Source organism: Somniosus microcephalus, chromosome 2 (assembly GCF_052327205.1).
Source record: "Somniosus microcephalus isolate GS21.2 chromosome 2, FLI_Smic_1.0, whole genome shotgun sequence".
In the NCBI taxonomy this organism is placed as follows: domain Eukaryota; kingdom Metazoa; phylum Chordata; class Chondrichthyes; order Squaliformes; family Somniosidae; genus Somniosus; species Somniosus microcephalus.
In genome coordinates, this window is record NC_140988.1 from 146,776,077 (window position 1) to 146,789,791 (window position 13,715).

At 47.7% G+C, this 13,715-nt stretch overlaps 1 protein-coding gene across 1 annotated transcript in view; it reads left to right on the forward strand.

Annotated features, from left to right (window-relative positions):
* Positions 1 to 13,715, forward strand: part of cfap299 (cilia and flagella associated protein 299) — a 1,221,566-nt gene that overhangs the window by 723,658 nt on the left and 484,193 nt on the right. The gene's annotated exons all lie outside the window — the stretch shown is intronic.

Below are 13,715 nucleotides of genomic sequence, written 5' to 3' on the forward strand. Positions count from 1 at the left end.
TGCAGCCGCTCCGCAAGCCCTCAGCCGGTCAAGGCAACAAAAACTTCAAAGTTCAAACATGGACAATCTGATTAAAGAAAATTGTTTATTCCACAAACTCTGTGCCCTTCCCACATGACAAACAGAAACAGAAAAAAAAACCCAAAAACAGTCAGACACATAACTCGCTCCCACAACCTGGAGAGGATTAACAGAACAGTGAAACAAAAAAGACCGTCATCCTCGGCCTTCATAAAAACAAACACAACATCCTCGGCCTTCATAAAAACAACACATTTGCCCACACCTTCTACTTTTTGGCCCACGAGGGCGATGCCTTGCGCATACTTGTGCGGCCCCTGCCCGCCCTGCTGCTCCTCCTCAATTGGAGCCCAGTGGCTGCAGCAAGGCTGGGGGAAGGCTCCTGAGGGGCACATGGTGAGACGGCAGATGCCCTTGGGGGTCGGCCTGCACGAGCTCTGGCCCTCGAGGGGCCGGCTGGTGACTGCTGCAGCTGTGGCTGGGCGGCATCAGTGTGTCCAGCAGCTGGTGGCAGCTGCACTGGTGGAGTGGCAGTGTCGGCTGCAGGAATGGGGGCAAGCTGGCTGATGGCAGGTGCTCGCTGGTCGCCTGATACAGTGGCAGTCGCCCGGGCCAGCACTGCAGCATGCGCAGCAAACTGCTGAAGGCAGCCCGCTGGGCTGCTGCAGGGCGGCGGGTGCCCTGGCAATGCCTGGCTGATGCAGCCAGTGTGACACCAGTTAGTGCCCGTGTTGCCCTGGTCTGTGAGTGCATAAGACCAGCCAGTGACTGGACGGCACGATTGAGCACGTGGGTATTCGCCGACTGTGCTGCCCCGAATTCCTCCACACTCCCAGCCAGTGACTGGACGGCACGAGTGAGCACTTGGGTACTCGCCGACTGTGCTGCCCTGAATTCCTGGAAACTCTTGGCCTGGGCCTGGACGGCACGAGTGAGCACTTGGGTACTCGCCGACTGTGCTGCCCCAAATTCCTGGAGACTCCTGGCCTGTGCTGCCCCGAATTCCTCCACACTCCGAGCCAGTGACTGTATGGAGTCAGGCATCCGTGCCACTACCCCCATGAGCTCCGTGTGTCTGCGCTCCGAGTCGACGGCCATTTCCTCTAGGAGGCGCACCTCCTCTGCGCTGACCGTCGCAGGACTGGAGGCCGCACTCACCCTCTGGGGAGAAGGCCGCCGAGCTACCCCACCCCTCCCGCGTTGCTGCAGGCCGCTGGGCACAGGAACTTCACTCTCCTGCGACCCTTCCCCCAGGCTCCCCTCCAGGGAAGACGTGTCCCCTACATCGCCATGGGCTGCCGCGGCTGAGGGTGCCACTGATGGGCCGGCTACCTCTTCCTCCTCCTCTTCCAAGGGGCTGTCACTGGCAGCTTCAAGGCCCGCCTCCTCACCTGGCGTATCACCATCTGAAAGCAGGAAGGCACAAGAGTAGCTTTAGAGTGAGGACAGGGCGTCAGCGAGGGAGGCATGAGTGGTGCCATTCACCGCATTGGTCGGACAGTGGCAAAGGATGTTGATCTGATGCGCAAGTGGAACGAGAGAGGTCCAGAAGGTGATGTCCTTACCATTGGTGCCCAGAACAGGGTCGGCATCTCCAGTGGCAACGGGGCCAATCACACGGACTCCCATAATGCGCTCCACGCGCTGGTCTAGGTCGGTGAGCTCTTGGTGCTGAGGTCGGCCTCCACCGGTCGCAATCTGGCTACGCCTGTTGTTAGCAAGCTTGGCCTGCAAGAGAAAGGACGGCCTCTAAGTACGGTGTGTAGCCCTGATCTTGTCTGCACTGCCTCCTATGGTTGAATAGCTTGGACAGTGTGTAGCCCTGATCTTGTCTGCACTGCCTCCCATGGTCGAATAGCTTGGACAGTGTGTAGCCCTGATCTTGTCTGCACTGCCTCCCATGGTCGAATAGCTTGGACAGTGTGTAAAGTGCAGAATGTGCAATTGATGTTCACGCCAGTCCCATAGCTGCTGGATGAGGGCTGGCCATTAGGGCTTTCAGGTCCCTTTGTCCATAATGTGAGGTGCACATGCAAGGATGAGGAGGACACTGGAAAGGGTACTCACCCTGACAATCCGAGTGAGGTCGTTGAACTTTTTCCTGCATTGTACAGGATTCCTGGCAACCACACTGTTGGATGTCACCCTGTTGGAGACCTCCCTCCAGGCTTTGTGGTAGACGCTGGGCACCGGCTTCTTGCCACTGTCAGGGAACAAAACATGGCGCCTTCGCTCCACTGCGCTAACCAGCAGCCTCAGGTCACCTTCGCTAAAGCGCAGCGCTCTCTCCCGGGCCTTCTGCATCGTCCTGGGCGGTGAGGAGTTGCAGCAGCAGTGCTCAGGCCTAGGTGGAGGGCTGCAGTGTCCAGGGCGTGGCAGGTAAAAAAATCGACCCTTCCCCCTTTAAGAGATGGCCGGCGCCAGCGTGTCTGCCGTCAATGAAGAAATCACCGCACCTGCGCTGCGCCCGGCCTCGGCGGTATAGCTCAGCACCGCCGGCTTAGCGCCTAAATATAGTCGTGCATCGCCAGTTTTAGCGCTGCAGCAACCTCTTAGGGCGATGCTACTGAATATCGGCGAAGTGGCCTCGACTTTGCGCCGGGCGCAAACTTCAGCGGCCGCCCGACTTTACCGCCCCAAAAGTGGCTATACTGAATTTCTAGGCCTATGACTCTATGACCTCTTTGCATCCTCCTCACAACTCACAATCCCACCTAGTTTTGTGTTGTCAGCAAACTTGGAAATATTACATTTGGTTCCCTCATCCAAATCATTGATATATATTGTGAATAGCTGGGGCCCAAGCACTGATCCCTGTGGTACCCCATTAGTCACCACCTGCCACCCCGAAAAAGACCTATTTATTCCTACTCTCTGTTTCCTGTCTGTTAACCAATTTTCAATCCATGCCAGTATATTACCCCCAATCCCATGTGCTTTAATTTTGCACACTAACCTCTTATGTGGAACTTTATCAAAGGCCTTCTGAAAATCCAAATACACCACACCCACTGGTTCTCCCTTATCTATTCTACCAGTTACATCCTCAAAAAACTCCGGTAAATTTGTCAAACACGATTTCCCTTTCAGAAATCCATGTTGACTTTGCCTAATCCCGTTGATATTTTCTAAGTGTCCTGTTATCACATCCTTTATAATGGCCCAGAAATTCGGGTCGGAGGCTTCCCGCGGGTGCAAGCCTCCGACCTGCACTTAGCTAGAGAGCCGGCCGTTGAGCTGTGGGCCCGCATGGGATTCTGATCCTGGTTCTGATCCTGGGCCTCCTCCAACTGCTGGCGCGCAGTGCTTGCGTATCCCAGGGGCGCAGTTAGTTCGATGCGTCCCCTGGGATCTCGTGGGCCATGGAGAGCCAATGGTAGCAGGGAAGTGCCCATTCATAAAATTAACAGGAAGAGCTGTCATAACCATAAATACTATAAGCCCCAAAACATCACCAAAACTTCAAATAACTTTTTTTTTAAATCACATTTTTTAAAATAACTATAAATTATATAAAATAACTATTTTAAACAATAATTTAAATTTTTGAAAGAATTCATTACATTTTCTAACGGAGCTAAAAATAAACTTACCTTTCTTTAAAGTATTAAAAAATAATAAACCTGTGGAAAAAATGTTTTAATTTTAATTAATTCACCACTTACCTTGTTAAAAGCAGGCCTTGCACCTGCTTTTTATATGTGTAACTCCTGGAGACTTACCCTCCCGGAAAAACCTGGAAAAAAAACGTAAGTTCCATATGCACGCGCTGCCTCTCCAGCGCACGTGTTCCACCTCTGAACCCCTTCTTTCAAGGGAACGGAAGTTCCGGTTTCCCGCGCATGTGCAGTGCATGCATGAAACCGGCACTTCCATTGGGCCTACGGGTGAGTACCCCGTGCATACTCACCCGTGGAGACCCGAATTTCTGGGCCAATAAATAGACTATAGCATTTTCCCTACTACTGATGTTAGGCTAACCGGTCTGTAGTTCCCTGTTTTCTCTCTCCCTCCTTTTTTAAATAGTGGGGTTACATTTGCCACCCTCCAATCTGCAGGAACTGTTCCATAATCTATAGAATTTGGAAGATGACAACCAATGCATCCACTATTTCCATGGCTACCTCTTTTAGTACTCTGGGATGCAAATTATCAGGCCCTGGGGATTTATTGGCTTTCAGTCCCATTAATTTCTCCAGCACTATTTTTTTACAAATACTAATTTCCTTTAATTCCTCCTTGGTTTGTCTCAGATACCTCCAGCAATGCCACCAGGACGGTGTTGCATGGAAGGTAAGTGCTGCACCAACAATCTCCATCTCCCCTCCCAGACCAATTTTGCCCCGTTAGCGTTGCAGCTGTTTTCGGCGGCTGTTTACTCCAGTTGCTGGTGGCAACTTTGCTGGCTAAAATGAATTTGTCCCCCATGGACTTTCGGAAGGCATTCAACAAAGTGTCACACAGGAAGCTTATTAACAAGATGGAAGCCCATTTTAAAGGGAAAGTGAGAGTATGGATATGGAATTAGCTCAGTGACAGGAAGCAGAGGGTGGTGGTGGTGGATGTTTTTCAGATAGGAACGTGTTTTTCAGTGGTGTTCCCAAGGGTCAATTTTGGGTCCATTACTCTTTTCAATTTGAATAAATGACCTGGACTCGGGTGTAGGGAGCAGCATTATAAAGTTTGCAGATGATACAAAACTTGGTAGTGTAGTAGATCGTGATGGGGATAGTTGTAAAATTCAGAATGATATAGACAGGATGGAGAACTGGGCAGAAGCATGGCTGATGGAGTTCATTGCAGAGAAGTATGAAGTGATGCGCTATGGGAAAGACAGTATACTATTATTGAGCAATTAGCTGATCCCTCACATCTCTTGCTACAAGGTGTTGAGGTGGCCCACCTTCTTCTGCTGCTTCCTTGCCTTTCTCCTGCTCTTCCTCGTCCAATGAAGAATGTTGCTATTGTTGTGCCTCTTGCAAGTACAGCTCTTTCTGTATGGTAAGGTTGTGCGGGATGCTGCTCACCACTTCGATATGGGAGACTCTTCGTCGGGCACATTGTAGGGAGCTTCCAGACCTGTCTAGACACCTGAACCTCTGCTTCAGCATCCCTATGGCAACTCAATTATGATCTGGGTGGTCCCATGGCATTGATTATATCGGTGTTGCTCAGGCATGGCGGGGTTGCGGTGGGGTGTCATGAGCCACGTATGTAGAAGGTAAAAACAGAAAATGCTGGAAATACTCAGCAGGTCAGGCAGCACTTGTGGAGAGAGAAACAGAGTTAACGTTTCAGGTCAATGACCCTTCGTCAGAACAGGAAAAAGTTGGAGATGGAACTTAAGCAAGTGCAGGAGCAGGGAAAGCGGGGAGGGGAGGAAAGAACAAAAGGGAAGGTTTGTGATAGGGTGGAAGGCAGGAGAGATTAAGAGACAAAAGGGATGATGGTGCAAGGCAAAAGGAGATGGTAATGGGACAAGTTAAGAAACAAAAGATGGCTCTAGATGAAGTTCTGGCAGTGCCATTTACACTTCATTTAAAGTGCTGTTTGTCGTTGAGCTCTGTTTTCCCTTGCCTGTGCTCACATTTTGCTAGCACTATACATAGGGGAATAGTTCTGCTTACTATATGCAATGACATTGTAAATGTATTCATACAAATTTCCTCCAGTCAGTACCAAAATCGTCAATGTATTCATAAAAAGTACATTTAGAAACACTGATCAGAGGAAATCCTCATGAATACATCGACCATGTATTTGCAGTAAAAAAAATCTATTTTCTTAACCTCTCAGTTGGCCTGGATTGTGCAGCAGGAGCTGCAACAAGTATTTTTATCAGCCTGATGGGAATTTTTTGTGGTTTCTGTGGGAAAGAAAAATTCTGTGGATGTGTCAGGATCATAGTTTATGTCATGTTTTGGAATTTATTGACCATTTTTCACTGAAAGGATTTAGTAAAAAAAAGTTGCTCTTAAGTGTTGGGTTTTAAAACAAAGTGGATTGTCACAGGTTTTAAAAGGAAGGCCACGGGCGGAAAGGCATTTTCAGAATGCATATTCAAGTCAAACATTGATAGTGTCACCCAGGATGATTGGTGATAATAAGGGAGTGGTTATTTGACCATGGGGTTCTTTCCTGTTGTGTTGGGCGTGAGACTGATTACAAGGGAAAGGTGCAAGGTCGCATCCTTGATTACTGGCTAAACAAAAGCAAAATACTGCAGATGCTGGAAATTTGAAATAAAAACAGTAAATGCTGGAAATACTCAGCAGGTCAGGCAGCATCTGTGGGGATAGGAACAGAGTGAACGGTTCAGGTCGATGACCTTTCGTCACAACTTGATAAAGTTAGAGATATAACAGATTTTAAGCAAGTGGAAATGGGGAGGGGAGGAAAGAACAAAAGGGAAGGTCTGTGATCAGGTGGAAGGCAGGAGTAATTAAATGACAAACGGTATAATAATACAAAGCAAAAGGAGATGGTAATGGGACAAGTAAAGAAACAAAAGGTGAGTCTAGAAGAGGTGTCAATGGAAATGGCAGAATCATCAATAGTTGCCACGTGGAAAAAATAGGGGCAGAGGTTATGGTCTGAAATTGTTGAACTCGATGTTGAGTCCAGTAGGCTGTAAAGTGCCTAATGAGGTGCTGTATCTTCATTGAGCTTCGTTGGAACAGTGTAAGAGGCTGAGGACAGAGAGGTCAAAGTGGAAGTGGAGCGGTGAGTTAAAGTGACCAGCTCTTCTGGCAAACTGCCAGATGATGAGAAGGTTTAAGAACCAAGCCCCAATTTCCTGTGGTGACAGGACGGAGTTGGGCCAAACACCCTCAGGTTGATCGGCAGATTTGTTAAAGGGAATTCTGTGAGGGCCTTTGCTGAAGTGAAGAACAAGAGGCTTTTGTTAACGGATGGAGGTAAGTAGCATGGAGTCCAGTTCTACGGAGTACTGCTTCGACAGGGTACTAAACTCGGGAATTTGGTGAGTGAGGGAATTCGGTGAGATGGGGGTAAGAGGTGCTGCTTGATACATTAAAAAAATATAAACAACTAGGGTTAAATTAGGACTGTGGGCTAAATTACAGTAAAGACCTAAAGCATATAACTAAATTTAATAAATTAAACAAGGCCTTTACCTAGATTAAAAACTATTAATAGACAATTGAGTATTTCAAAACTTGAAAACCTAATTAGTTAAATAAAATACAATAGAGATGTCAGGGCAGGTGATGTGTTGCAGCTGTAGCATATGGGAGCTGGTGGACCCCAGTGTGATCCACAGCAACCACATCTGCAGTAAGTGTTTGCAGCTTGAGGAACTTCGGCTCAGAGTTGATGAGCTGGAGTCTGAGCTTCGGACACTGTGATACATCAGGGAGAGAGAAAGTTAGTTGGACACTTTGTTCCAGGAGGCAGTCACACCCCTTACGCTACATACTTCAGATTTGGCCGGTGGTCAGGGACAGGAGTGTGTGACTATGAGTGAGGCAGGTATGGGGATCCAGAAAGTAGCACGGGGGGAGCCTCAGCCCTTGCACTTGTCCAACAGGTGCAAGGTTCTTGCAGCCTGTGTGGACGGGAGCAGGGACTGCAGGGAGGATGAGCAAATTGACCACAGCACCATGGTACAGGGGACCATTCAAGTTGGGGGAGTAAAAAGAAACGTAGTAGTGGTAGGTGACAGTATAACTAGGGGGATAGATACTGTTCTCTGCAGCCAAGAGCATGAGTCCCGAAGGCTGTGTTGCCTGCCCGGTGCTAGGGTTAAGCACATCTCCTCGGGGCTGGAGAGGAACTTGGAGTGGGAGGGGAAGGATCCAGTTATTGTGGTCCATGTAGATACCAACAACATAGGTAAGACTAAGAAAGAAGTTCTGCTGAGGGAGTATGGGCAGCTAGGGGCTAAATTAAAAAGCAGAATCAAAAAGGTAATCATCTCTGGATTACTACCTGAGCCATGAGCAAATTGGCATAGGGTCAATAAGATCAGGGACTTGAATGCGTGGCTCAAGGATTGGTGTGGGAGAAATGGGTTTCGATTCATGGGGCACTGGCACCAGTACTGGGGAAAGAGGGAGCTGTTCTGTTGGAATGGGCTTCACCTGAACCGCACTGGGCCCAGTGTCCTGGCGAATCGAATAACTAGGGCTGTAAATAGGGCTTTAAACTAAATAATGAGGGGGAGGGTTCAGGTTAGGGGAAACTTAGAAAGTTAAAGAGAAAGGACAAGGCAATAGTGCAGAGTAGCAATAAGGGTAATGATAACCAGAGTATGACAGGAAAGGACAGAGCGTACCAGCATAAGCGTGTGCCAGCAAATAGGTTCTAATAGGGAAAAATGGTAAAAAGACAAAATTAAAGGCTCTTTATCTGAATGCACGCAGCATTCATAACAAGATGGATGAATTGATGGCACAAATAGAAATAAATGGGTATAATCTGATAGCCATTACAAAGACGTGGCTGCAAGGTGACCAAGGCTGGGAACTGAATATTCAGGGGTATTTGACATTTTGGAAAGATAGGCAGAAAGGAAAAGGAGGTGGGGTAGCTCTGTTAATAAAGGATGAGATCAGTACAGTAGTGAGAAATGATCTTGGCTCGAAAGATCAAGATGTAGAATCAGTTTGGGTGGAGATGAGAAATAATAAGGGAAAGAAGTCACTGTTGGGAGTAGTCTATAGGCCCTCTAACAGTAGCTGCACTGTGGGACAGAGTATAAATCAAGAAATAACGGGGGCTTGTAAGAAAGGTACTGCAATAATCGTGGGTGATTTTAATCTTTATATGGATTGGACAAATCAAATTGGCAAAGGTAGCCTTGAGGATGAGTTCATAGAGTGTATTCAGGATAGTTTCTTAGAACAATACATTGTGGAACCAACCAGGGAACAGGCTATTTTAGATCTGGTAATATGTAATGAGACAGGATTAATTAATGATCTCATAGTAAAGGATCCTCTAGCGAAGAGTGATCATAACATGATAGAATTTCACATTCAGTTTGAGGGTGAGAAACTTGGGTCTGAAACTAGTGTCTTAAACTTAAATAAAGGCAATTACAAGGGTATGAAGACAGAGTTGGCTAAAGTGGACTGAGAAAATAGATTAAAAGGTAAGACGGTAGATAAGCAGTGGCAGACTTTTAAGGAGATATTTCATAATTCTCAAAAAAGATATATTCCAGTGAGAAAGAAAGACTCTACAAGAAGGATGAACCATCCATGGCTTACTAAGGAAGTTAAGGAGGGTATCAACTTGAAAGAAAAGGCATACAATGTTGCAAAGATTAGTGGTAGGCCATCAGAATGGGAATTTTTTAGAAACTTGCAAAGGATGACTAAAAAAATAATAAAGTGGGAGATAATAGATTATGAGAGTAAACTAGCAAGAAATATAAAACCAGACAGTAAGACCTTCTACAAGTATATAAAAAGGAAGAGAGTAGTTAAAGTAACCATTGGTCCCTTAGAGGATGAGACTGGGGAGTTAATAATGGGAAACAAGGAAATGGAGAAATTTTGAACAAATATTTTGTATCTGTCTTCATGGTAGAATACACTAAAAGCATCCCAGTAACAGTGGGAAATCAAGGGGCAAAAGGGAGGAAGGAACTTAAAACAATCACTATCACTAGAGAAAAAGTACTAGGCAAACTAATGGGACTAAAGGCTGACAAGTCCCCTGGACCTGATGGCCTGCATCCTAGGGTCTTAAAAGAAGTGGCTGCAGAGATAGTGGATGCATTGGTTGTAATCTTCCAAAATTCCATAGACTCTGGAAAAGTCCCAGCAGATTGGAAAAGTACAAATGTAACGCCCATATTCAAGAAAGGAGGGAGACACAAAGCAGGAAACTATAGGCCAGTTAGCCTAACATCTGTCATTGAGAAAATGCTGGAATCCATAATTAAGGAAGTACTGGCAGGACATTTAGAAAATCATAATAAAACCATGTTGACTCCGCTTGATTGTATGAAAGGGAAATTGTGTTTGACAAATTTATTAGAGTTCTTTGAGGATGTAATAAACAGGGTCGATAAAGGGGAACCAGTAGATGTAGTGTATTTGGATTTCCAAAAGGCATTCGATAAGGTGCTACATAAAAGGTTACTGCACAAGATAAAAACTCATGGTGTTGGGGGTAATATATTAGCATGGATAGAGGATTAGCTAACTACCAGAAAACAGAGAGTCGGGGTAAATCAGTCATTTTTGGTTGGCAAACTGTAATTAGTGCTATAGGGATCTGCCCTGGGACCTCAACTATTTACAATCTATATTAATGACTTGGATGAAGGGACCGAGTGTACTGTAGCCAAATTTGCTGATGATACAAAGATAGGTGGGAAAGCAAGTTGGGAGGAGGGCACAAAGGGCTCGATTTTGCCAGGCCCGAGGAGGCGGGATTGGAGGTGTGTGATTTGTTAAAATCACCAAAAATGGCAGGCGGGCCCAATCCTGCCTCCATCCCGCCTCCGAGCAAATTTCCCAAATGCGTGTTCTCTGACCCCTTTTCCATTCCGCCTCCAAGAGGCGGGACAGGCCCTTAAGGCCCTTAACAACCACTTAATAACCTTTATAATCCCATTTTGAGAGGCCTTTCCGATTTTTAGACATTCCCCCTTCACGCCTCCTCTGGAACACGCCAGATAATGCTGGCGGCCTCACAACTGGATTGCTTACTCACAGTTGCAGCTCCACCATTACATAAGAGTTTTCACCAATGATCATTTGCAGGAGGCAGAACTTTGTTGTTTCAGGTCTGGGGGAACTTTTAACAGGCATACTCAGTGTTGTAGAAATTTGGAGCCTGACACCCATCTCCAGTGTGACCTCCTGGGAAACCCCTCTCCCTACCTTGACTAAGCGCTTCCTCAACTGAGGCATATACCAGAAGCATGGCAACCATTTAATTCCTTTCTTCCTGGACATCAGATTCAGATGCCGACCAGCCGCGCCAGCAGCAGAACCATGAGCAACAGCAGCACCAACAGCAGGAGCATCAACAGAAGCGCCAAGTTGCTAGTCACCCACGTGAAGATGCACAGGCCAGAAGGCGCCAGTGCGTGACAACATTCCTGCCCGGATGCAAGGAACGCACTCATCCTGGCCAGATTTACTTAGCCTGCACAATCAAACACTTTAGCCTCGCTCCTTCTTACCAGAGCATCGACAATGGAGAAGAACCTGCGGAATCCTATCACTCTGACCACCATTCTGACAATCGCAAGGCGCCCTAATCCCTCAATGTGAAAATCCCATTTGCGAAATGACACAGGCCACAACTTCAACAGTTTGCCATTGCCATCAAAACACTTTATAATACAATCACAATGATGGCTGGTCCAAAAAAAAACAACACAGCACCGAAGTGACTACCCTTGTGACTACTTGTGCTTTATCTTCCGCTTACGTGTGCTCCTATGTGGTGCTTCCCCTGTTGCTTCAGCAAATGTGGAGGCCACTTGCTCACTCTCTTGTTGCTCCTGTCTCGACGCCTTTGGCGGGCATCCTCTGGGGTGGCGAACCTGTGCGGGCTCGCCAACAGTCTGCTGCTCCTGTGGCTGTGCAGGGTCTGAGATGCCCATCTCAGTTGGGAGAGGACTCTGGTGGGGCTCTGACTGAGGGCTTTGCTGTGGCATGGTCGTGTGAGCGCTTGAAGAGGAGCCCCCACTTCCTTGTTGTCTGCCACCAACATCCCTCTCATGGGTCAGCCCCACTTCAGAGCTAGCAAGTGGCTTGACAGCCCCTTGCTGCACTGCAGGGGGGCCATGAGGACCCATTTCTGCACTGGAAGTCCTACTCCAGAGGACTTGCATGAAGGTCTGGTTTGTTTGCTCAATAGTTGACCATCGCTCCTCAAGAGATGTCATTCTATTCTGAACAATGACCATGTTTTCAATACCCTGGCGACTAAGCTCCTCCATGGACAAGGGGTAAGCTATTTAGGACTGAGATGAGGAGGAATTTCTTCACCCAGAGAGTGGTGAACCTGTGGAATTCTCTACCACAGAAGGCAGTTGAGACCAGCTTATTAAATATATTCAAGAAGGAGTTAGATATATTTCTTAAGGCTAAAGGGATCAAGGGATATGGGGAGAAAGCAGGGACAGGGTACTGAATTTGGATGATCAGCCATGATCTCATTAAATGGCAGAACAGGCTCGTGGGGCCGAATGGCCTACTCCTGCTCCTATCTTCTATGTTTCTATGGACATAGCCATCCTCTTCTCTACCATAGCCATCCTCTCCTCTACGGTAGCCTGCCTTACCATGGAGGTAGCCATCCTTTCCACGGAAGTTGCCATCCTTTCCGCGGTGATGCATTCATGCGCCAATGCCTCCACAAAGGCTCTGCTCATGTTTGCGATGGACTCCTCCATTCGCTCCACACTCGCAGCAACCCTGGAGACAAAACCTGCCAGAGACTCCTGCACCTGTTCCTGGAGTTCTAGCACCGCTCTCCTTCTGGATGGACCCAGAGGCACAGGGTTGACATGCAGCTGAGCCGAGCTGGCAGGATCCTGTGTCGTCCGATAAGGACTCTCCACTGCTGTCCCTGTCTCCACCATCTGCTGATGCTCACTTGTAAGCTGTGACACCAGGTGACAACAGTACTCTATCTCGCGAAGGTCCCACCGAGGTGTGAGTGTCTGCGCTGGTGCTGGGTGCACTGAAATCTGCTGACGCTGTGCCCTCAGAGGTTGTAGCTTCCTCTGAGGAGTCTGGAGGCTCAGGCTATTCCTCCTGGATAGTGGGGACGGGGGCTTTCGATGGTCCTGTGGGGGAGTAACGGAAAGAGTTGGAGATGTGAGGCCAAGGTTACATGCACAAATAAATATTGCAGATGATCATAAGTCAACCTGTTAGAGCATCAGAATCATTATCAGTGACTCATGCTATGTCAATGAGAGAGATTCCAAACTATTCTGTCACCAGCTTGTTGGGATGCGCCTGTCTGTCCGTCCCCCACTTGGATATCCTCCTCGATACCAACAATTTCCAGGGCCGCCTCCTCCCAGAGGGTGAGCTGGACTACTGAGGGTGGCCCTCCTCCTGTCATGGCTCTTTCCCTCTTATTGTGGGCTCTGTTTTCCTGCAATGAGGGACACAAGTGGAGTTTGAGTGAGAATGAAGGAGTGAGTGTAGAGAATTCATAGCATAGATGCTTAGAAGGATACGGAGGACCCTCCCTGTGTGTTGAAAGTTGTTGTTGTCATGGCATCACATTGATAAAGAGTGTGAAGGCTGCATGGTCGAATAGTCAAGTGAATGTGACCATAAAGAGAGAGGGAATGGGTAAGGGTGCAGACATGTAAGTGTCAAGTGGCATGTGGTGGAAGAGGTTGGCAAAGCAGGGTGCTGGTGAGGAGAGGCGATGGGGATCAAATTGAGGGTGATGGGAAAGTCATGCTCACTTTTCCTGTGCGGAGAAGATCATGAAACCTCTTCCTGCATTGCAGCCAGGTTCTGCGGCTCAGCGAAATGGAGTTGGCCACCTGGGCCACTTGTAGCCACACAGCTTTAGTCTGCTGGAGTGGTTATTTTCTCCCTGAGGAAGGGAACAGCACCTCCTTATTACAACTGACTCCGGGCACCAGAGCTTGAAGGGAGGGCTCATCAAATCAAGGAGCGCACATTTGCTCCATTGTTGACATTTTCCACAATTGAACTCCTTCATATAAATTGCAG